General features: G+C 43.5%; 1 pseudogene; it reads left to right on the top strand.

Moving 5' to 3' along the window:
• Positions 1–26,170, top strand: part of LOC127624898 (probable ATP-dependent RNA helicase DDX10) — a 65,140-nt pseudogene that overhangs the window by 11,488 nt on the left and 27,482 nt on the right.

Here is a 26,170-nt window from a genome sequence, read left to right as displayed (position 1 = left end):
ACCGCTAGTAGTTTTGCCTGCAGGGCGGGCACTTCCAGATTGTAAAATCTGACAAAGGTGGAGGGGGAAGCCCAGCCCGCTGCCACACATATGTCGTGAATGGAAATCCCGCTGGACCATGCCCACGAGGAGGCCATGCCTCTAGTGGAGTGAGCCCTAATGCCTAACGGGCATGGTAGGTCTTTTGATGCGTACGCGGCAACAATAGCGTCCACTATCCATCTAGACAGTGTCTGTTTCGAGGCGGCGAAACCTTCGGTGCGCCCTCCGAACGAAACGAAAAGCTGCTCAGAGCGTCTGAAATAGGCGGAGCGCGCAGTATACAATCTCAGTGCTCTGACTGGGCAAAGGAGATTGGCGTCGCGTTCCCTATCGGATGCTGGCAGCGCCGATAGGGAAATGATTTGTGCTCTGAAAGGAGTACCGATCACCTTGGGGACATAGCCGTGTCTAGGCTTTAAAATGACCTTGGAGTCACTTGGTCCAAACTCAAGACACGCAGCGCTGACAGACAGCGCGTGAAGGTCTCCCACACGTTTAACTGATGACAGGGCAGTTAGAAAAACGGTTTTGAGTGAAAGGTATTTCAAATCCACGGATTGAAGCGGTTCGAAAGGGGGGGCTTTCATAGCTTCGAGAACTACGGAAAGATCCCAGATAGGAACCGATGGGGGCGCGGGGGGTTCATCCTTCTAGCTCCCCTGAGGAAGCCGGATGACCAGCTCGTTTTTTCCCAGTGACTGGCCATGCAGGGGTTCAGCGAACGCCGCGACGGCCGCCACGTACACTTTGAGCGTGGATGGGGATCTGCCCTTATCCAGCAGCTCTTGTAAAAACACGAGCAGCGACGACACCCCACATGTCCGTGGGTCCAGGTCTCTGTTGGTGCACCATTTTGAAAACACAGACCATTTGGACGCATAGAGTCTTCTCGTGGAAGGGGCTCTAGTGTGTATGATAGTGTTTATTACTCCTTCTGGCAAAGCGACGGGTAGTCGTTGATCACCCACGTGCAGCCCAGCTCTGGGTGGGGATGCCAGATCGTGCCGCGAGCTTGAGAGAGGAGATATGCTCTCACTGGAATGGGCCACGGGGCTGTCAGTGACAGCTGCGTAAGCTCCGGGAACCATGTCTGATTCTCCCAGCATGGGGCTATGAGGAGCACTGAGTGACGCGTTTCCCTGATCCTCTGCATTACCTGTGGCAATAGCGAGACGGGAGGGAAGGCATAAAGCGGGCGGTTGGGCCAGTCCTGGGCCAGCCGTCCTCGCTCGAGAAAAATACTGGGCAGTGAGAGTTCTCTTCTGATGCAAAGAGGTCTATCTCTGCTCTGCCGAATATGCTCCATAACTTCTGGACTGTTTGAGCGTGCAGGGACCATTCCCCTGGGGAAATATTGTCTCTGGACAGTCTGTCTGGGCCGTCGTTCAGGTGGCCTGGCACGTGCATCACCCCCAGCGAGCGCAGGTGGCACTGGGACCAACTCAGTATGCGTTTTGTCAGATGGAAGAGGTTCCTGGATCTGACACCGCCCTGATGGTTTAGATAGGATACCACAGATCTGTTGTCCGAATGGACCAGTACGTGGTGACCCTGAATGACCGGGAGGAAGCACACGAGTGCGTACTCGACCGCTATCATTTCCAGACAATTTATGTGAAGGAGCTTTTCCTGAACTGACCATAGGCCAAAAACCGGAGAGCCCTCGCGAGACCGCGCCCAACCCGTGTTGGACGCCGTCTGTCGAGATGACTTTTCGGCGAGATACAGCTCCCATCGTCACTCCCCGCTGATACCATTCGGCCACTGCCCAGGGCTGCAGAGCTGAGATACAGGTCTGAGTCACTCTGATCGGCTGGCGGCCCGTGGCCCAAGCCCCGCGAGATGCGCGGGTGTTTAGCCAATGCTGAAGCGGGCGCATGCACAGTAAACCCAGCTGAAGTACTGCTGCGGCTGAGGCCATTCTCTGAAATTTTTTCAGAGGCGTGAGGCTGTTCATCTGAAAGGACGCGGCTAGTTGCTGAACACGGCGCGCGCGCTGTGTAGATAAGCGAGCCGTCATCGCCATGGAGTCTAGTTCTATTCCAAGGAAGGAAATTGCCTGACTGGGCTGTAGTGAGCTCTTGGTCCAATTGACTGCAAGACCCAAACTGTTCAGATGACTGAGGAGAACTGTCCTGTGAGACAGAAGCTCCGTATGTGACTGTGCCAAAATCAGCCAATCGTCCAAATAGTTCAGAATTCGCAAGCCCTGCCTCCACAGGGGTGCGAGCGCTGCATCCATGCACTTCGTGAAAGTACGGGGTGCTAAAGACAGGCCGAACGGAAGGACGTGTATTGATAAACCTGGCCGTCGGCTGAATCTCAAGAATGGCCTGTGACGGGGATTTATCTGAATCTGAAAGTAGGCATCTTTCAGATCGAGAGAAATAAACCAGTCCCCCTGGCACACATGCGCGAGGAGTTTCCTGATTGTAAGCATTTTGAACGGTCTTTTTGCGAGCACCTTGTTCAAAACCCTGAGATCTAATATTGGTCTGAGGCCGCCGTCTTTCTTGGGGACAAGAATTTGGGGGCGCATTTACTGTGCTTATGCATGACTGCTCGCAGACAGCAGGGACAGGCTGTTCTGTGAGTGACTTCCCGATTGAGGTGAATGGGGAAAGAGTCACATCTGCGAAGTGATGCGCGAGCATAGTCACGGGCATGGGACTTACATACAGAGAGGTGTTTGCTGGCCGTGTGACAGAGCAGGCAGAGAAGGGCGCCATGACGGATTCGGTGGAGCGTTTATTGACTCTAACACTCGAGCTGGCTGTGCCCGCTTTATGTGAGTGGGCTCTGATAGGGACACAGGAAGTGTAATGCTTGTGTGTAGGGGTGAACACTGAATTGTGGGCACATTTTCTACACATAAGGCATGTTTGCTTTTACAAGATTTCTTTGGGTCGCCGTGAAAGCGGCATTTGAGTGCAGGCAAGCGGGCAGTATCACCGGCTTGTTGGCTGCTGAATCCACCACTGCAGTAGCCTGAGAGAAGGGGACTGACAGGGGCTAAGCTTTGATGGTGGTCCGGCCGGCGGGACTGAGCCGTCGTTTCCTCAACAAAGCTAGGAGGACTTCGGTTGCTCAGGTTTCAGCGCAATCTTAGGCCGAGGCCCGCGGGGGGGCGGTGGTCTGCAGCGGCTGTCTGAGCGCGTTCTAGGGCGGCCGCCCTGTCGACGCTGAGAAGTCTGGCTTTGCTGAGCTGGGCGCTGTGAAGAGGCTCGTGCAGGAGGCTGGTCACGTGGGCGGCCTGCAGAGGAGCTAGCGCGACGAGGCAGGAAGAGATTCATGGCTTGGGTGGCTTTCTGGACTTCCGAAATACGGTCAACAATGCCACTCACCGCGGAACCGAAGAGACCGGACGGAGAGAGCGGCGTGTTGAGGAACGTGGAGCGTTCAGCTTCTCCCATGTCGGCTAGCGTTAGCCATAGGTGTCTCTCGGTCACAGTCAGCGCGGCCATGCACTTCCCTAGGGCTTGAGCTGCAGCTTTGGTGGCGCGAAGGGCGAGATCCGTCGCGCTCCTTAGATCTGAACAGCCTCTGGGTGCCTGCCTTTCTCATCCCACTCTCGAAGAAGGTCCGCTTGGAGGATCTGTAAAACGGCCATGGAATGCAGAGCAGATGCGGCTTGGCTGGCGGCGGCATAGGCGCGGCCAACACAGGCGGAAGTAGTTCTGCAGGCCTTAGACGGGAGCACTGGCTTAGACCGCCATCTCGCGGAGGGCGGGCAAAGGTGTGCTGCTACCGAATCCTCGACTGGGGGGATGGAAGAGTAGCCCCTCTCGGTGGCGCCGTCCACGATTTAGAGAGCTCGGCGTGGAGTTCCGGCAGGAAGGGAGCGGCCCGGGCCGTGGGCGCCGTGCGGCGACGGCTCTGAAGAAAGCAGCTGTCGAGTCTGTTGGGAGCCTGCTCAGAGGGCGGTGACCACTCGAGCCTGAGGCGGTCGACGGCCTGTGTGAGGAGGCGCGTTAGTTCTTCCTCGACTCTGGCGCGGGTCCTGCTGGATTCCTGGGCCGAGGAGGAGGCTTGGGAGCCTGACCACTCCTCGCTGTCCGAAGCCATGATGGAACAGCAGCCCTTATCCTCCGCCTCGTCATCCGAGATGGCAACAGTGCGGCCGCGGCGGCAACTGTGCATCCCGGGGGGGCAGGGAGGGTGAAAGCGAGGCTCGAGGGAGAGGCTCCGGCGAGGTAGTCACTTCTAACACCGGTTCCGGCAGCCTTTGGGAGCGGCGCTTCTTTCAGCGCGGCGAAAGGCGGCGCGGCGGCTTCGGTTTTGAGTGCTTCGAGTCGAGCCCGCAGGGTCGACATCGAAGCTCCTCGCAGAGGTCGCATCCGCCAGTCAGCGGCGAGCTCTGCATGTTCCAGTCCCAGGCAGAGAGCGCAGATGAGGTGGCGGTCTCCGCGCTGAGAGGGGCGGCATGAGGCGCAGGTGGTGCGAGGCATCTTTAAAAAGACACTCGTTGCTCTTTTGTGAAGTTACGCTGAGGAACTAGCTTGCTCTAAAAGGATACGTCGCCGGATGGCGTAGCTCGCAGGATGGCTGAAGGTGGCGAAGACGGCCGGCTTCTTCGGCGCTGTCCAAGCTTGCTAGATGCCCCTCGAACGGCGACGCGGCTTCTGCAGTTCAGAGATGCGAAGAGCTTCGCTGAATAGATGAAAATCAGGGTTCCAGCCTACTGAACTTACGCTTATATGCACTGTAGCCACGCCCATTCTGGCGGGCTTTGATACAGTGACGGCGCGGGTGCCTGTCATTGGACGCGAGTTCACTCAAGTTCGTCTATAGGCTGCAGCAGTTGCCGCAGAGCAACCAATGAGCTCGCTTGCTAGCCCGCTCAAGGTATGCAGCTGCTGCATTGCGTTGACAATGGATTCAAAATTAAGGATAATTTTTTGGCTTCAATATCTCAGAAAAGATTAATCTTTCCCGTAGCGTAAGCTAGCTTACGCAATACGAGAGAACCTCTCGTAAGAGAACATTAGGTTTGTGTGGTGTCGTCATTGTCAGGTCACTGTGTCTGGCAGTGGCTCTGTGGGTTTGTTTCCTCAGTAAGGCCCAGAAGCAAAGGAGCGGAGGAGTGCAGAACGATGATGGTGCTGCAGGAGATGAGTCTGAAGATGAGCTGCAGAGTTTCAAAGGCCAACTTAAAGGAAAACAAGCTCCGCTCTCGCAGTATGACGAAGAAGAAGATGATGATGATGATGAAGAAGAGGAGACAGAAAAACCTGCAGCTCTGCTCTGTGGCTTTAATGAAGAGGAGGAGGATGAAGATCAGAAGGACATGGACCTATTTAAGGTTAAGCATAAATATGTGTTCAATATCTGTGAAAGCAGCCAGAATTAGGTGGTAATAATACACATCTTAGTCTCTTTTTACAATACAGAAGCATATACTGTAAATACTTCACACTTTAATAAAAAAAAGGCTTCTGAAAAAAGTTCCTTTCATCACATGCATCTGTTGTAGCATAACTCAGGAGTTTAGCGGAGAATACAAATTAAGGTTCTGCCAAGTTTGAATAATGGAGCATGGTTGGAATATTTTACAGCTTATTTTAAAGGCAGGATAAAGCTGGATATTCCAGTAAGTCTCCTGCAGATAGAGATCTTTAAAAGTTCTTTGTTAGTGTGGGAAGAACATGTTTTAAAGCTAAAGTAAAAAAATCTACACTGCTTTTTTTGTAGTCATCCTTGATACTACTACTGATGTAACTGCTATTATAACTAGAGTTGTGCAAAACTACATATTTTTTAAATACAGCTCTGGAAAAAATTAAGATACCACTGCAAAATTATAAATTTCTCTGGAATTACTATTTATTGGTATGGGTTTGAGTAAAATGAACATTTTTGATTTATTCTATAAAGTACTGACAACATTCAGTTGTCCCACCAAAATTCCAAATAAAAATATTGTAATTTCTTGTAATCAAAATAGCAATAAAGATGCAGTGTTTTCCGACCTCAAATAATGTAAAGAAACAAGTTCATATTTATTTTTAAACAACACAATACTAATGTTTTAACTTAGGAAGAGTTCAGAAATCAATATTTGTTGGAATAAACCTGATTTTAAATCACAGGTTTCATGTTTCTTGGCATGCTCTCTACCAGTCTTACACATTGCTGTTGGGTGACTTTATGCCACTCCTGGTGCAAAAATTGAATTCAGATTTGGGTGGGGGGGTGGGTTAAACAGTTAGTGTGAAGTCTAAGTTGAAAAAAAGAAGGAAAAAAAACTTAAAGGAATGTTCCGTGTCCAATTACAAGTTTAGCTCAAACAGCTTTTGAGGCATAATGTTGAAGAACAAAAAAATCGATTGAGACATTTAGAATCAGAATCAGAATCAGAAAAAGCTTTATTGCTAAGTATGGTTTTTACGCATACAAGGAATATGTTTTGGTTTTGTAGTCGAGTGTCACACATTCTCTAAATATAAAAAACAAGTATTAAAAAATAAGCAATATAAATATGTCCACACAGTATATATTAAAAGTAAGAATACAAATAAAAGAGCAGCAGAGTAAGTACAGTGGCATGTAGAGCCAGAGGTGGAGTGTGGAGAGTGTCAGGGTGGGTACCGGGCCTTGTTGATAAGGCAAGTGGCGGATGGGAAGAAACTGTTCTTGTGGCATGAGGTTTTTGTCCTGATGGACCTCAGCCTTCTGCCAGAGGGGAGCGTCTCAAAGAGATTGTGGCCGGGTGGGAGAGATCAGCCACAATCTTTCCAGCACGCTTCAGGGTCCTGGAGGCGTACAGGTCCTGGAGTGGTGGCAGATTGTAGCCAATCACCTTCTCTGCAGACCGGATGACACGCTGCAGTCTGCCCTTGTCCTTGGCAGTAGTAGCAGCGTAGATAGTGATGGAGGATGTGAGGATGGACTCGATGATGGCTGTGTAGAAGTGCACCATCATTGTCTTTGGCAGGTTGAATTTCTTCAGCTATAGTCCATCCTATTCTAAAAAAAAAAAAGAGTCAAATATCCGGGTTCCAGTAAGGCACTCACAATGAAAGTGAATGGGGTCAATCCGTGATCTAAAAGTATTGCCACAAGACGTAAACAATATATCTGTTAACAATATTTTAGTGTGATAAAATCACTTGTAACTTTACACAGAAAAGGTTTGTATCTCATTTTCTAAAATCTAAAGCGGCATAAACCATAAAATTAATTATTTTAACAACTTTAGAGTGCAAATAACACAAATGTTTTAACAGATGGAATTGCTTTCACATTTCTTCCTTTAAATCCTCAAAATTGGCCCCCATTCACTTCCATTGTAAGTGCATCACTGTAACCTTGATTTTTGCCTCTTTGTTTTTTTAAAGGAGAAATTAGTTGATTTTTTTTGGTGGTAATCAAAATTATGCCACCAATGCTGTTAATCTTAACTTCCATTGAACCCAGAATATTCCTTTAAGCCTAAAAGAAGAAAATATCCAGGTGACCTCAGTCTACTAGTTGTTTTTTGATCAACTTGTCCACAATACTGCCCCATCCCTAAAGATAGCCCAGTAAATGAAGATTCAGGAGTGCATTCTTTGTTTAAAGCATGTTTTTTTCAGTATGCCGCTATGTAAGACTCCATTCAAGATGCCTCTGAGGCAGAGTTGGCACTCCACCTGTGCAGACCTAGTGCTTTGTGAGAGACGCAGACCTGTGAGTCATGTGAAAAGTTACTGGATTATTCGTAAGGCTGAAATCAAATATCACAGTCAGCTGTTCAGACTAGGGCTGTCACAATCATTAAATTGGCAATTAATTGTCATAGAAATAACTGCCGATTTAATTGTGGAATAGGGCTTAAGCATAGATTTAAAGTGGGTGATTTTTTTATTAGTATGGCTGGCAACAGTATAAGGTAACTGAGTTAATTATATTATAAAAATATACTGGAAGTTTCACAACTCAGATCTTCGTTCTCACTGCAAAAAAAGCATTTGTTGAAACTGAGCTGCCAAAACGACTTGTTCTCTACTTCTTCCACATTGTGATGTCACACTGTGGTATACATTTGCATCTGACCACCTCCACAACAACACATCAATGCCTACTTCACCTTATCACTTAAGAAGCCCTGCCCAGTAGCGGTGAGCAGTGAGATGGCAATGAGAGAGCAGGTCAGTTAAGAGAGCCAATCATAACTGTGGGTGTTGTCTGTGAAGTCTTAAAGGAGAAGCAGCACCAAAACCAATAATTTCTTACAGAGGGTCAGAATGAAGGTGGAAATTTATCATGTATTACAATGATATGACTATATTACTTATAAGTGAACCACAAGGAACATATTAAAATAAAAAATGAACCCTTTAACTGAAGTAAAAATATAAACAAACTGGAAAATTTGAAACTTTTTTCATGACTAAATATGACTAATATAAAATTAAACAATTACCACAAAGTAATTTATATTTTTTGTATACATTGTATATTATAAAATGCGAAACCTTTAAAACGAACCTTCATTAAACATGATAATGTCACTAGATAATGATAACTGCCATGGAATTTTAACCCCTTAAACATCTTTCAGTTATATCAGTAAACTCGTTAACTTTGGCAGCCCTAAAATACTGAATAAACATACTGTAACAAATTAACCTTAACCAAAATGAACAATTATAAAGTGAAAACTAATCTAAACAAAACAAAAAAAGGACAAAAAAAATCAGTAATAACTCTGATGCTTCTTTTATAAAATAATTCAAAGAAAATATTTGATTAATTTTTTTTCAGCTCAAACTATTCAAATCAATGTAATATTGAAGGAGCTGAGAACAGTCGGCAATCTAAAAGATACTTTGGCCCTGTGGCTGGTGCTCTCACAGAATCAGGCAGATGAAAATAGCTGAGATGCCTGTGCAGGCAATGTAGTTGAAGCTCCAGGCATCAGTGCTAGAGATTGGCCCTTCTAAGTTATTACTGTAGTTCTGGATATTGGACAAGCATTTAAAGGATTTCTCTCCGGCAACATCACACCATTTGCTCTGTTCCAGTGGAGAGTGTTTTCTCATTAACTGTCGAGTATTGAGAAGAACGTCCCTCATTTAATGTCTGATGCATTGCTTGCTTATTTAATCGATCACTGGGAGTGTTCTGCTCAGTGGAAAAGCACAGAAACAATTGGCTCTATTTCTGTAACAGGACAGAGCAGATTAGTACCATGTTTTGGTGGTTTGTTTCTACACTCCCATTTAAGCATCTCAGCAGAACAATAGAATATTGCATAATATTTAGAATATTATGTTATTTTTGGCTGTTTGCCACTTATGTCATTATTCCCCAACTTTGTTCCTTGAAGCCACTCAACACTACTTATTTGTATATGTGCCTAATCTATCTAACACATATCTAGGAACAGAGTTGGGAAGTGTTGATTAAATGATGGGGAAACAGGAATTGGGAAATGTTGCAAACTTGATTTGAACTCGTGTTTCCCCCTTGAACACCATGCTCAATGTGTCCGCAAACCACAAAGCCATAGCTCCAATGCCATTTTAAGTTGAAAGAGATCTTGTGTCTCTCTCTTCTCAGCCAAACCAGAAAGTAACAAAAAACTCCTTTGCAGGTATCACCAGTGCCAGTCTCTCCTGACAATTTAGGTGCTGTCGAGCTTTTCTGACAAAAAGAAAGACTGGTGCCGCTTTCACAAAGACCTGACCTCCCCAAAAAATATATCTTTTTTTTTTTCACATAGCAGAGGACATAGTCTTGTGTTGCATTAAGTTCCTGTGAAAAACTAAAGTATCCTAATCCATTTTGATCATGTATTTTATGGTGTCATTGACTTTGAGAGGCAGCTACTCCATAATTCAACAGCTGTAAGCTTACGCTCATTAATCAGACTCACTGGTGCCTTTGCCTTTCTTATTCTTTCACTGTTGGAGTCTTTAATACACTTCAGCAGAACATTGTTTCCAGTGGAGCCCTGAGAGCTACAGAGATTAACATCATGCATAGAGTTTTCTCTTTTGCTTTAAAACCATGTATGGGTTTTCTGTGTATGAGACAACGGTTCATTTTTTATTTATATTTTTTTATTATAATTTTAGTTTTTTGACGCAAATGTCTTATTTAATGTAGTCAATATTTAATAATTTCATATTCATACTTTTTTCAGTTTTACTCTGAATAATATGTAAATTTTAGTCAACAACAATAGAATTTTAGTTGACATGGATGTGTAAAATGACAAAAACATGTATAAAATTCAACAGACTTACTAATAGGACTGACAACGTCGACAATTGTTACGAAGGCAGGAGAAGGCAGACGAGGGGTGAGGATCTAAATGCGGTTTATTGGTGAAATAACTAGACAAACAACACTGGAACAAATAAAATGTCCACAATGGGAAAATAAAACAAAAACACAAAAGACATCCAAGGGGTACACAGGCTGGGGAAACATCCACAGAGGGCAAAGGTAACGTTAACAAACATCTACATTCAAACATCCACATTCAACGATCGACAAGGAATGGAGGAACAGCAGGGTTTAAATACACAGGGGTAATGAGGACTAAACGATAAACAGGTGAGAACAATGACTGAGTGCTGGCAGTGATGAGGGCCGGGAATTATGGGAATTGTAGTTTATGACAGGTGACGAGTGAAACACGGGGCAGACAACAGGGGATCGTGACATAACCCCCCTCAAAGGAGCAGCTTCCAGATGCTCCTGGAAAAAAAAACAAGAGAAAACCCACAAAAACAAAAAAGTCCAAGGAGTGGGTGGGGGGGGGGTTCAGGCAGACCAAGGAGGGCACAAGGGGCAAAACAGACAGTCCAAGGGGGCACAATGGGCAAACAGACAGACCAAGGGGGGCACAAACGGAAAGCAGGCAGTCCAAGGGGGCCACAAGATGGGGACTGGGTCAGGAGGTCTGGGAGGTGGCCACAGGACAGGGACTGGGTCAGGAGGCCTGGGAGGTGGCCACAGGACAGGGACTGGGTCAGGAGGCCTGGGAGGTGACCACAGGACAGGGACATGTTCAGGAGGCCTGAGTGTCGGCCACAGGGCAAGGATAGGTTCAGGAAGCCTGGTAGCCAGCCAAAGGGTAGGGTCTGGAGGCTTGGGAGTTGGCCACAGGACAAGTTCAGGAGGCCTGGGAGTCGGCCACAGGACAGGTTCAGGAGATCTGGGAGTCGGCCACAGGGCCACAGCCATGGAGAACTCGGAGGGCGGAGCCATGGTAGGCGGAGCCATGGAAGTTTCCGGTGGTGGAGCCATGGAGGGCAGAGCCGTGGAAGACTCAGGTGGCAGAGCCATGGAAGGCTCAGAAGGCATAGCCGTAGTAGGTTCCGGAGACAGGGCCGTGGAAGGCTCAGGAGATGAAGATGTGGGAGGCAAAGCCAGGGAGGACTTCGAGGGTGGAGCCGTGGTAGGCGGAGCAATGGAGAACTCCGGGGGCGGAGCCGTGGAAGGCTCTGGAGACAGAGCTGTGGAAGGCGGAGCCGTGGAATGTTCTGGAGCCGTGGAAGGCTCAAGAGGCGGATCCGTAGAAGTCTCTGGAGACAGAGCTGTGGAAGGCAGAGCCCTTGAAGGCTCGGGAGTGATCTCAGTGGTCGCGAGTACTAGCGGAGACTGGGTAGAAGGTGCCCTCTTCCTTCTCTTTCTACTTCGGCCAGCAGGGGGCATGGTCATGGGGACTGTCGAGGCTACGGGCACTGGCTCTGGGACGGTCGAGGCTATGGGCGCAGGTTCTGGGATGGCCGAGGCTACGGGTGCTGGCTCTGGGACGGCCGAGGCTTCGGGCGCTGGCTTACTGACGGAAATCAGGTTTGCCAGTACTTCCTGGTGTTGCTCCGTCCACTCAATCAACTGACTGAAAAGGTAAGTTCTTTTTTTCCTCTATCTCTTGTTTGTACTTCTCCATTGTTATTACAGTTTTTCAGTATTACAGCAAGTCATACAGAGGGCAAGCAATCCTCGAGAAGTCTTTAATGTAAGTGCGGTAGTAACAAAATAAGCCTAAGATCTTTCTCAACTCTCCGACTGTGGTGGGTCTCTTGTTCTTCAGTGCTGTCAGAGCAACAGTGTCTGCAAGATCCATCCGGCTACCTTCTTTATAAACGATACTCCCCAAGTAGCGGACCTCATCTTTGAACATCTCTCATTTCTTTGGCTTCAATTTCACTCCATGCGACCGCAACCGCTGTAAGACATTCCTTAGCGCCTCAACATGCTCATCAAAGGATTTTGTGAAGACTAAGATATCATCCAGGTAAGGTACACAAATGTCATCTCGTAATCCTTCCAAGCATCCTTCCATGAATTGCTGAAATGCAGCAGGTGTGTTCATCAGCCCGAAGGGGATACGGACCCATTCATATAAACCCCATGGTGTACTAAAGGCTGTCAACGGTCTGCTTTCTGATGTCATAAAACCTAGATCCCTCATTTCCACGTCTCCAGGTACTCGCTTTTGTTCGTAGGTGGGCTATCTGCATTAAGCCCAAAGAGCACATCAATGGGAAGTCTTTGGGAATGACCAAACAAGAGGTGAAATGGGGAGAAACCAGTCACTTCACATTTTGTGCAATTATAGGTCACTATTACTTTCATAGATCAACTTGTTCAATGAGTCTTTCCAATTTGATTTCTGTTTGTCAGTTAGAGTTTTCAACATTTGTAACAAAGTCTGATTAAATCTCTCAACTTGCCCGTTTCCTTGGGGGTGGTAGGGAGTAGTTCTCGATCCAGTGATCCAGGATCCATCCGGCTACCTTCTTTAAGACATTCCTTAGCGCCTCAACATGTTCATCAAAGGATTTTGTGAAGACTAAGATATAATCCAGGTAAGGTACACAAATTTCCTCTCAATCCATCCAGAATGTCCTGTATTCTTTGAATCGGTTGGCGGTCAGGTACTGTTTTCTGATTGAGGTCTCTGTAATCAATACACAATCTCAGACTGCCATCTTTTTTCCTAATACACACAATTGGTGATGAATAAGGCGAATGAGATTTTTCAATCCACCCCTGGGCGATCAAATCATGGAGGTAGTCTTTCATTTCTTGGTACAGTGGTTTTGGAACGGATGTATACATGCGTACAACAGGTGTCTGATCCGTTAATCTGATGCTTAATTGTAGGTCTTTGACGCACCCAATGTCCTCATCTGATTTTGAAAAGGAATAGCATTCCTCTCGCACCATTTGTCTGACTTTCTGTTGCTGTTCCAGAGACAAATGACTTACGTCCAGAGGTGGGTCCCACATTCCTCCACTGTTAGCCTCACCCTCACTTGCTGATTTTACACTTTTGTTAACACAGGCTGTGGTTACACAAGGCGACACTGCCGCTGGTAACACTGACTTTACTGTTTGTATTCTCCCAAGTTCAGTTTTTCCCACCAGCATGATGTCGTGGTCGGTCACATTCTGGACATTGATCTGTATCACAGGTCGGCTCCCTTTTCTCAGGGTCAATACTGTTCCAAGGGGCTCCAGACCATCAGGGTACTGGGGGTTGACAGATGGTTCAAACAACATGACACTATCCTGCTTCACATAAGGCACTTTTACTTGGCACTTGATTTGCATGATAGCATGTTTTGGAACATTCACATGGTCTTTTGTCATCCTAACTAAATACTCACTTGAAATTTCAGCCATCACAAGGTTAATGAATGTTTGGACTTTACTTCTTCTCAACCTCAGAAAGGCACATCTAACAGTCTTAATTAAAAGTCCTTTGCTCACATCACACTGCCCTCTCGCTTCACTTTGTTTCATTACCTGCTCAATCACGTTGTAACCAATGATTGGCTTGGACAACTGCTGGCCTTTGAGAATGAGTACAGGAATGACTAATTCTTTCAGTTGGTTTGTAGGAGGAGGTATGCTGAAACCGTTGGCTGCGACAAGATTCAAGCTGTCTGTGGTCTCTGTCGCTTCTGAAACATCTCTCACCTTTAATCCAGGTATGTACTGATCCTTCCAATGTCGATCTACAATGCACACTTGGGATCCTGTGTCCCACAATGCCTCTGTTTTGTGTCTATTCAGGTAACAAGTCACTAAGCATTGTTTACCAACCAGGGAAGTCACAGGCGAATGCTTGTTGACTTGACACTCTGAAATGAAACCACACTCATAGGGGATGATCTCTGGCTGTAATCCAACACTTTCAACATGCTGCTTTGGATATGAAGGGGACAATTTCACTTGCTGGGTCACTCCCTGTCCCGCAGTGGTAACCCGTTCCCGTTTAACTGAACTTTACTCTGTGTTCGGGTACCTCTCTCTTTGCCAGGAAGTGTTCATTGCTGCCGCAGCGGTAACAATGGGTGCACAGTTCCGTCGATCTGGCTTGCTGGCAATGAAAGCACTGTCTTGCCCTGAAGGGGCGGGATTGTCGGGAGGGCTGGAAATATTGTAACTGTGGCGCTGTGAGGTATGACTGTGACTGTGCATGAAACTGTTGCGGATAGAACCCTTGTGCTGCGTAATGAGATGACTGGGTTGGTTGAACATACTGCTCTGGCATGGAACTCACCCATGGTTGATGCGGTTGTGGTGTGAAATGAGGAACCTCAAATGGATACGACTGTTGCTCACTTCTGCTTTGACTCGGCCTCCAGACCTGGTTCTGCGGCACCGGATTCTCCTCTAAGATGGGCTGATGGACTGTTCTGGGAGTTCAGATATCATTGTTAACAGCGCAGCACTGTTGCGGCGAAGGTGAGGGTTGCTGCATTGATTCCTTGATCTGCATGACTTCTTCGCTTAAACTTTTCAACTCCGACATTAAATCAAATTTTGTCTGCTTTTGCTTACTTTTTGACAGAAGAGTTGGTTCAATTAACTGGGTAACATTCACAGTGGCATTACATTCAGTCTTTTGTTTACTCTATCTCTCAGCCTCGTGGGAGCATGCTACATTCAACTTTTCCAACAGTGTCTCATCTGTGACTGTGATGTCTGTCAGATATGGTTGGAGATCACTCTGGGTACGGTCATTATGTAAACCAGTTAGTATGGTGTGAAGGAACATATTCTGCACAAGTGCTGGGTCATATTTCAAACCTGACTCGTCTTCTTGTGACGCTAAAGAGAATTATCTGCCTCAAGTCAAGCACGCGTATAAGGAAACTTTGGGGTGTTTCTTTTGCACGTTGTGATTCTGCAGTAAGCTGCTTGTACAACTCAGTGGCATTTTTCTCTTGGTAATGAGAATGGAGAATTTGTCTCAACATCGGTAAGGATAAATCTGAGTAGCTGTGTAACTGAAGGCTTGGTGTAATGGCTCGAATAACTGAATCAATTATCTCTTGTTCTGGGTAACCCTTATTCAGTCCACTTTCGATTTGGCATGCCAAACTCGAAAGGATTAACCTGTCTCTTTGGCCAGGCTCTCCTATAAAACCTGAGATCTTAAACTCCCTGTGCCATACGGTCAGTATAATTTGTCCCTGTGGGGGCAGTAAAGGGTTACTGTATTGTCTGTTACTCTCATGCTTGTTGAAACAGTGGAATTTGTTTGCACAGTAGGAATTGAATCAATTGTCTGTTTAATTTCTCCTGTTTGCCTTTGAAATATATTTTCTCTTTCACTTATCTGTCTCTGGGCTGGGCTTGGTGTACTCACATTAGCATCAATTATCATCATTTCACTTAATTTCTCATTTATGCTCAATAGCTCAGCCATGCCTCCATCCTCCAGCTCCTCTAGCTCTCTTCGTAGCAGGTGGTTACTGAGAAGACTGACTGAGGACAGGCATGTGATGTTTACTACATCCTCTGCACTGATCTCAAGGAATTGACTCAGCTCAATTAACTTTTCTCTTGACAACGTACACAGTCTCTCACCAATTTCTTCCTGAATACTTTGCAAGACATCCATCTTTACTGCAGTGTTTTGCGGTGTTGTGTAAACTTTGACTTCTCTGACGTAACTCATCTGCCTCTGGTGATAGTTGTACCTCAAGAGCACACTCCGCTCATTCAGTTCTGCCTTGTCACTTTAGTCAACTGCTCCACATCTGGGAAATTAAAGGATGAATGTCGCTAGGCGGTTCCTGCCAATCAATATGGATGAACCACCTGACATCAATCCCAGCGGTGCCTCCAAAATTGTAGTACTCCTGAAAAGAAGTATATTATGATTAACGAAGAATGCTGATGTGATGGCTTCTCATCGCTGTCTTTACTTTGAATTCTCAATAACAGCATATGCATTTTACAATAGTTCAGCACATTATCAACACAGGTATCAAGTATTTGCATTTTAATGACTGGTTATAAACACAAATAACTTAAAATTTTTTCATATGCAGTATGTACAACTGACAGAGTGACACTCAAATCTCATATTCTTTACAAGCAGAATAAGATTTCCAGAATGTACACATAAGCACTGGAACAAGATATAACATTTTCATGTATATATGACATGAAATAAATGAATGTAGCTATGCAGTACGCAAACCACATCCTCAATGCGAACACTGCTGAGTTTATTGTCTGATGTATTACATTCAATTAAGACACGTATGAAATTCACTCAACCAAAATGTAATACATACCTCACAGTTAACAGAGATCACAGGGGGGTTAAATGACCAAATATGTAAGTCAATGATAATTTAGAACTCTAAAACACAGTAAAACGAGTCCTATATCAACATAACCTGAAAGGTTGCTCAGCAAGGAATAAGCCACTGCTCAAAAACCGCTAAAAAATAGACTACAATTTGCAAGTGCACATGGGGACAACGATCTTACTTTTGGGAGAAATGTCCTCTAGTCTAACGAAACTAATGAAGTTTGGCGATAATAACCATCGTTATGTTTGGAGGAAAAAGGGTGAGGCTTGCATGCCAAAGAACAGCATCCCAACCTTGAAGAATGGGCATGGCAGCATCATGTTTTGGAGGTGATTTGCTGCAGGAGGGACTAACTGGTGCACTTCACAATATAGATGGCATCATGAGCAAGAAAAATGATGAGGATATATTGAAGCAACATCTCAAGACATCAGCCAGGAAGTTAAAGCTCAGTTGCAAATGGGTCTTCATCTCACCTTTGGACTTGTGGAGGTCCACAATTTTTTTTCTGAAGTCTTGGCTGATTTTGTTTGATTTTCCCATGATGTCAAGCAAAGAGGCACTAAGTTTGAAGGTAGGCCTTAAAATACATCCACAGGTACACCTTCAATTCAGTACACCTCCTATCAGAAGCGAATTGGGTAATTGCCTAAAGGCTTGACATAATTTTATGGAATTCTCCAAGCTGCTTAAAGGCACAGTTAACTTGTAGTATGTTCTGACCACTGGAATTATGACATAGTCAATTAAAAGTGAAACAATTTGTCTGTAAACAATTGTTGGAATAATTACTTTGTCATGTCATGCACAAAGTAGATGCCCTAAACCAGCGTTTCTCAACGGGGGCGGTACCGCCCCCTAGGGGGCGTTTGGACAGTGTTGGGGGGCAGTGTGAATGAGGCAGCAGAGAGGGGGGCGCTCAGGCACAAATGGGGGGCGTTACTCAGAGGTACTCAACAGGCGGCCTGCGCAAAAAATTTTCAGCTCTTCTCCTTAGCCTATGTCTTCGTCTTGCTAAGAGGATCATGAAGAGGTCAGGGGGGCGTTTGTTCAAAAAAGGTTGAGAACCACTGCCCTAAACAATATGCTATAACTATAGATTGCTAATATGAAATCTGTGGAGGGGTTCAAGAATGAGTTTTAATGACTTATGTGAATGTAAACCTCTGACTTCAAATGTAGCTGATTAATCTCACATACATAGGATTTATTTAATTGAGTATATTAAGTTCATTGTACAGGTGTTAAGCTCACGCAGCTCATTTGAATAATTTTTTTCTAGATTTATTCTTTAACAAAAAACTATTGAAAAAGTAGTGTCAGTGCATTAATATCTTTGTTTACACACTGGCCCTTAACACTTACTTAGTTTATTATTTTTAAACCATGACTTGCACTGCACATAAATAAATAATATTGTCATTATATTCATGATGTTAGCCAGAGGGGAACTGGCCCCCACAGTGAGTCTGGTTTCTCCCAAGGTTGTTTTTCTCCAATAACCAACATCTTATGTAGTTTTGTGTTTCTTCTCACAGTTGCCATCGTCTTGCTCACTGGGATTCTAAATACAATTATCATTTATTTATTTATTTTTACACAAAATGTACAATTATATTTATTCAAACTACACAATGATGACTCTAAGACGTAATAAATATTAGTTACATTTTTTGTAAATGCATAATTTCCTGTAAGGCTGCATTGAAATGATGTATGTTGTGAAAAGCACTATACAAATAAAAATGACTTGACAATCAAAAGACCCTTTGTCAACAAAATCTTCATCAGTAATTTTGTTGATATTAACACTGTGTGTCAGTGCAGTTTAGTTAGTAGTAAACTTTGTTTAACCTGTCAGATGTGAGCTCTACATATGGACATACAGTTTAAGTAATTAGTATTAAGACAATTAACTCAGTTGTCTTTAACCTCCTGAGCCTCTTCATGTCTATGTGAATCTGATCAATGCGACAATTGAATGTGTTAGTCAGAGACGCCCTATCCTATTAAACCCTCACAAATTTAGATTTTGCTATTAAGAAGAGACATATCTACGTGCAGATACATACAGTATGTTCTGATACTTGAAGGTTTTGATTTGTACAAATATCAGTTGCACCGAATAAATAACTTCCCCACACCTAGGATTGTTGACATTTTGAAAGTAACGAAAAGCAAGTGAAGTGCTCTTGACATTGGTTTTATTACCTCATAATATTTCTCCTCTCCCAGACATCTGTGTGTCACCAGTCATGTTAATAGTGTGGCACACCAGTCACCCTTTGTGCAGAAGTGGGCATATAGTTTATTGTAAAGTGACATAAGAGAAACATCAGTTCCTGCTTATGTGTTCTTTCATCAAAAGAAATCAGGCCAACACCACTGTTAAATTGTGCTCTTGTTTCCCCAAGTCTGTCTTGTAATTTTTGCCTCTGCAACTTTGCTGTGTTTTATGTGCTTATAAGTTTGTGCCTAAACCACATCTGAGGTTGCAGCTATTTATTATTTCTCCTTCTTTTCTGTCTCATTCTGAAAGTAGAAAAGGCTGAAGGAGAAAGCAGCTTGAAGAGAGACCAAACAGCACCAAGGGGTCAACTTAAGCTCAAAGTCATTTCACAAGATGTAAGGTGTTGCTGGACATTGATTATGATATTACATGTGGATCAGAGTTAGACTATAGCAAGATTTTGGGTTTTGGTATGAGCCCAGCCTCTGGCGCATTGGTATTGATACTAAATTGATTCTTTATGCAACAAATAATCAGCAATCGGAGCATGATGAGGGCTGTCATTATAGCCAATAAATAGCAATTAATCTAAAAATATTTTTTGTATTTAACACATTTCAGTTCATTTTAAGAAAACTAAATAATAATTGAGCCCATTTACATGCACACCATAATCAACTAATGTTACTCAATTTACACCACGCTATCGTTCAGGTAGAACTATTCATTTGACCACTAAAGATAGCTTCACTAACAATCTTCCATATCTATCTCATCCACTCAATAAACCCCAAAGCCCAGAAGAACTTGATGAAATAACAAAAAAAATTAACGCAGTCTTCTCTAGCACCCTTGATACTGTCGCGCCACTTCGATTAAAGAAAATTAAAGAAATAAGCCCTGCACCATGGTACAATGATCACACTTATGCTCTCAAGTGAGCAGCTTGGAAAATGGAGCGCATGTGGAAAAATACAAAATTAGAAGTATTTCGTGGTGCATGGAAGTATAGTGTCTGTAGCTGCCAGGTCAGCATATTTTAGTAAACTCATAGAAAATAACCACAACAATCCTAGATGTTTATTCAGTACTGTGGCTAATTTGGTTAGGAATAAAGCCTCAACAGAACCAGATATTACGTCACAGCTCAAGAGTAACAACTTCATGAATTTCTTTACAGATAAAATTGAAATAATCAGAAATAAAATTGGAATTATGCAATCCATAATAATAGCACCTCAGAAAACAGTGCCTAATAATTTTCTTCACGTGCAACTTCAATCTTTCTCTGTCATAGGTCATGAAGAGCTAACAAAACTTATCAAAACATCAAAAGCCACAACTTGTTTGTTAGATCCTATACCAACTAAGCTCTTAAAAGCGGTATCTCCTGTAATCTCAGAACCCCTTCTTAATATCATTAACTCCTCGCTATGCTTAGGACATGTCCCAAGAAACTTTAAAATGTCAATTATCAAACCGCTTATTAAGAAGCCACAACTTGATCCTGGAGAACTTGCTAATTATAGACCGATTTCAAATCTCCCATTTATGTCAAAAAATACTACAAAAGGTAGTATCCTCCAAAATATGTTCATTTCTACAGAGAAATAGTATATATGAAGAATTTCAATCAGGATTTAGGCCTCATCACAGTACAGAGACTGCACTTATCAGAGTTACAAATGACTTGCTCTTATCATCTGATCGTGGCTGCATTTCTCTCTAGTGCTTTTAGATCTTAGTGCTGCATTCGACACAATAGATCATTATGTTGGCATTTGTGGAGTTGCATTAGCATGGTTTAGGTCATATTTAGCAGACCGCTACCACTTCGTCTATGTAAATGAGGAATTGTCAAACCAAACGGAAGTAAAATATGGAGTGCCACAGGGATCAGTTTTAGGGCCTCTGCTTTTCTCCATGTATATGCTTCCCCTTTGAGATATTATCAGGAATCGTGGAATAAGTTTCCACTGCTATGCTGACGATACACAACTTTATATTTCTTCAAAACCTGATGAGATTTCACAATTCTCAAAATTAGCAGAGTGTGTCAATGAAATAAAAGATTGGATGGCCAGAAATGTCATTCTATTCAATTCTGACAAAACAGAGGTTCTAATTATTGGACCAAAAAACTCTAAAAATAAGCCGCTAAAATATAATTTGACTCTAGATGGATGTATTGTTACATCATCTTCAACAGCGAAGAACTTAGGTGTTATATTTGATACCAATCTGTCCTTTGAAAATTAAATTACAAATGTTTGTAGAACAGCATTCTTCCACCTAAGAAATATTGATAAATTAAGTCATATGCTCTCTGTTGCTGATGCCGAAAAACTAATTCATGCATTCCTGACCTCAAGACTAGATTATTGTAATGCATTACTGGGAGGATGTCCAGCAAGATCAATAAATCAAATTCAATTGGTTCAAAATGCAGCAGCCAGAGTGCTAACAAGAACCAAGAAATATGATCATATTAGCCCCATTTTATCATCGTTACATTGGCTACCTGTTAAATTCCATATTAACTTTAAAATTCTGTTAACTACATACAAAGCTTTGAATGGTCTAGCTCCGCAGTACTTAAGTGACCTTCTACCATGCTATATTCCAACACTTTCATTAAGATCGCAAAATTCTGGCCTGTTAATAGTTCCTAGAATATCAAAATCCAAGACAAATTTCCATGTCTCAACCTCGGGACTCCTATCCTGAGATCACCAGAACCGGCTGGATCAAGCTCCATTCCTGCTTCGTGTTGGACTCCACTGCTACATGTCGCTGAATGATGATGACTAAATGCAGCCGGTGCCAGCCATACATCACTTCAGTCTATTATGATGGACTTCAGAGGATGAACTGATGCCAACTCCAACCTGCATCACCTCGGTCTATTGATGGACTACGATCTTGAAATGAAATGCTTAGACTAACTATTGCCAACAAAAGCCTTCATCAGCCAATTAACAAGGACAATTGCATCTATGTGAACTTCTTCAATTAATCAAGATAAAATGTGCATAATTGTCCCGAAAATAAAGAATTTTCTTTGTCATCAAATAAGCATTTTTTATGTGCAAAATATTATTTGTGTAATATAAGACCAGGACATTTTCTAGACAGTTTTCATGAAAATCAACCTTATAGAAACTGGACAGATACGGGAACTTTTCCTGAGGAATTCATGTCACAATGAGTCAGTGGGGAGATAGACCTCTCAGTCTCTGGCCTTTCCCTCCCTCAGACAGCCTATAATTTTGTGATGGCAGCTGTCATGTGTCCCGTCTCTCTGCTTGTCCTCGCTGGGGGATTGTGCACTGCACATCCATATGGAAATGCCAGATCCTGTCGTTTGTCATCTGATCAATGCAGCGGTCTGTCCAAAGATGCTAGACTATTCATCACCTCCCTAACAATGAATCTCAGCACTCTATCACCATTGACTCATTCCTTCACTTAACAGTCTGACTGGTACACGATCTGTCTGTCTTTACACATGGTCCAGATTATTTTAGAGAGCTACTGAATTGGCCTTCTGACATCATATGCTGTAACATATAGATGTGCCGCTTCATTTTCTGTCACCGTTGCTTCTTGTGGTGCTTTTCTCTACAGACGTTTGAAGAAATAAATGGATCCTTTAGAGTGTCCCTGCTCAATCTGTGGCAATCGTCATAGAGCTGTTTAAAGTGATATTTCACCCAAAATGAGTACACTCATAATTTACTCACCCTCATGCAGGGGCGGACTGGCCATCAGGAGAACCGTGACTTTTCCTGATGGGCCGGCTGCGAAACGGGGCCGAATGTGCCACGTTAAGCTGAAATGGGTCGCCGAGTTATGCAGAACTGGCCACAAAACAGCACCGCGATATGCAGAAAAGGACAGTGACACCTACCCCCCACCCCCAGATATGTGCATAACTTTCTTTTTTCTGCAGGACACAAATGACTTGAAGAATATCGGTCTGGTACATTCAATGCAAGTGAATGGGGGTCGGAACTCTGAAGTTCCAAAAAGCATAGAAAGGAAGCATAAAAGTAATCCATATGACCCTATTCATTTAATCCATGTATTCAGAGGTTATATGATAGGTGTGGGTGAGAAACAGATCAATATTTGTAATTTTTTACTATAGATGTCAACTTTCACTTCCACATTCTTCTTTTTTGTTTTTTGGCAATTCATATTTTTCGTGTGTATGACCACCTACTGGGCAGGGAGAAGAATTTATAGTAAAAAAGTTCTTAAATATTGATCTTTTTCTCACCAACACTTATCATGTTGCCTCTGAAGTTATGGATTTAACCACTGGAGTCCACCAATTTATGGCCACCATTTACTTGCTAGGGATGTGCACGGTTACCATTTTTAACATTCGATTAACCGTGAGGTTTTGTCATGATTCCCTTGTTGTCTGCCCTGTGCTTCACTAGTCTTTGTAAAACAAACTCCACTTCCCACAATTCCCGGCCCTCATCACTGCCAGCACTCTGTCATTGTTCGCACCTGAATGTCGTTTGTGATCATCCTGTGTCTGGTTATTTAAACCCTGCTGATTCTCCATTCCCCTGTCGATCGTTGTTTGTGCATATCATGGTAGTCTGTGTGTTTAAATCCTGCCCGTACTCTCCTTTGATGGTTTTTCATGTTTATGTTGTGTTTTCCCCTCGTGGTTGTTTTGTTTGTTCCTGGTGTTGTTTTATTTTAGTTATCCTGTTCAACCTTTTTGCTCTTCTCATTAAAGAACTGCACGTAGAAGATCACGTGACCCTTCGGCAGCAATGCACGCATAGTCCTTCGCTCTGCTCACTTTGTCAAATATTGTATAATCCTGTCAATAAATTTTGAATCGCTCTTTATCTAGTCCATTATGAGTACTACAGCAGTCAAAGACAGTCGTAAAAGAGAGGTTGAGCAATCGGCAATAAAGAAAAAATTTAAAGATTCCGCCATCTCCAGAGAGAATCTCGACGCTGCAATAGCTAACGGTATCAAGCTAGCGCTCAAAGAGCAACAAAGCACTCTGGATTCAGTTGTGGCTTCGGCAGTTAGAGAAGCGATTGACTCGGTATTGACCCCAGGACTACGTGACCTACATTTGGATATGCAAATGACCAATGATTCTGTTCAAGAGCTAAAAGCAGAAGTTGGAAAGTTAGCCAGCACGGCAAAACAGACACGTGACCGGGTCGATTCCATTCAGGTAGCTGCACGTGAGGATAGGAGGACAGTCACAAATGTAAGAAATCAGATAGAACAGCTTACCGAAAAAATGACAGACATTGAAGACAGGAACAGGAGAAATAATGTACGACTGGTGGGGTTGCCGGAGGGGGCGGAAGGCCCAGATACAGCCGGCTTCCTTAGAGCTAATCTTTCCAAATGATCCCTTCACTGAAAGGCCGCGACATTGAGATTGACCATGCCCATCGCGTGTATGATGGAAGAAAAAACTCTGATCGGCCACGTACTCTCATATTCCGTGTACTAAGATGGCATGACAGATCGGCGATCCTGAAGGATGCTCGGCAGGCATATCCGGTGAAATATAAGCAGTACAATGTCACACTATTATTTTTTCCCGACTTTAGCCCTGCCACAACTACCAAGAGAAAGAGCTTTAATCCAGTCTTGAAGAAGATGACTGCACTCGGTCTCCAGCCCTTCCTCACCTACTCGGCGGCAATTAAACTACGGCACAAGGGTGAGCAGATGATGTTCGACTCTCCTCAAAAAGCGGAGGATTTTGTCAACTCATTGTCACAGAAAAAGATGTATTCTGCTGCTCTCAAAAGCAAAGGGAATGCAACGGCTATCATCTCCATTCCTTCAGCTCAACTAGGAGAACCTAACGACGAGGTTTGTGGTGATCTTAAATGCCCTGAAGAGGACAACAGCAAGCTGGCCATGGACACTTGTTGATTTTATCTTATTTTGAAGTCGTGTCTTCCTTGTCTTGTACGCTTGTCCGTTGGCTGGTAAACAACAATGCAACAATTTTATTTATTATGATTATTATTATTATTTTCTTTTCCTCTTTTTCTCTTCTCTCTCTCCTTCGGGCTAATGGAGATTAGGTTCGATCATTACGGTTTTGGCTCTGTGGGCCTTTTGGGGACATGTCTTGTGTTGAAGTGGGTTGGTCACGTATCAAAATTAGTTTTTGTTGTTCATGCAGGCCTACATTCTCGGTAATGTGCGGTCTGTTTTGGTTTTTGTACATAGTAGTTTGTCGTTCCTTTCTCTTGTTTTCCATTCCCTCCAACAGACATAAATACTTTTACTTTTATTTATTTTGCTTCTCTTTTCAAATAATTATGCATCTAGATGGATTGGAATCTAGGATACGTACTAACGTTTACATGTCACTTACTGTATGGCATTGCTTTCGTTTCTCTTCACTTAGACATAATCTGCTTAGCATTGTGAATATACAATGCAGGTTCTGAATATCTTATCACTGAATGTGAATGGTCTAAATTCTCCTATTAAATGTACCCGCATATTAGAATATTTGCACCGTAAATCGATTTCCTGTGCCCTGATACAGGAGACCCATTTAAAACAATGCGATGTGGCACGGTTTCAAAACAAGTATTATAAATTGGCAGCCTTCTCCTGTGCTCTTAATAAAACTACGGGGGTGCTTATCTTAGTCGAAAGGAAGTTACATATAACTATTGAGCTTACCGGGAATGATGATGAAGGTAGATTTGTTTTTATACATTGCAAAATACATAATGACAGGTTAACACTGGCCTCCATTTACTGCCCGAATGAGGCAGACAGTGCATTTTTCGTGAATATTCCTTATACATTGCTTGAGCAGACTGATTGTCATTTAGTGGTGGGTGGTGATTTTAATGCCATCTTAAATCCTGCATTGGATAAATCTCACCCGGATACAACAGCTAACCCATCTTCCAAGTTATTGAATAAATGTATCACTGAACTTAATATAATCGATCTTTGGAGAATTCAAAACACTACATCTAAGGACTTTACTTTTTTTCTAACAGACATAAGACTTTCTCTAGGATAGATTACATATTTCTCAGCCCATCTCTAATTTCGTCTAACTCCTCTATCTCTATATTACCAATTTTACTGTCTGATCACTCTGCAGTTTTGTGTAATGTTCACCTTTCCAACGTTAAGACCAAGGCCCCTAGATGGCGTTTTAACACATCAATACTAAGTAATCAGATGTTCATTAACTCGCTAAAAGATTATATAAAGGAATTTCTTGAATTTAATACTTCTTGCGATGTAGACCCTCAAATATTGTGGGAAACAACTAAATGTGCTATACGAGGATTCT

The sequence above is a fragment of the Xyrauchen texanus genome, chromosome 31, assembly GCF_025860055.1.
Source record: "Xyrauchen texanus isolate HMW12.3.18 chromosome 31, RBS_HiC_50CHRs, whole genome shotgun sequence".
NCBI lineage: Eukaryota > Metazoa > Chordata > Actinopteri > Cypriniformes > Catostomidae > Xyrauchen > Xyrauchen texanus.
Note: the sequence above shows the minus strand (reverse complement) of the source record. Positions and strands in the feature narration are given on the sequence as shown.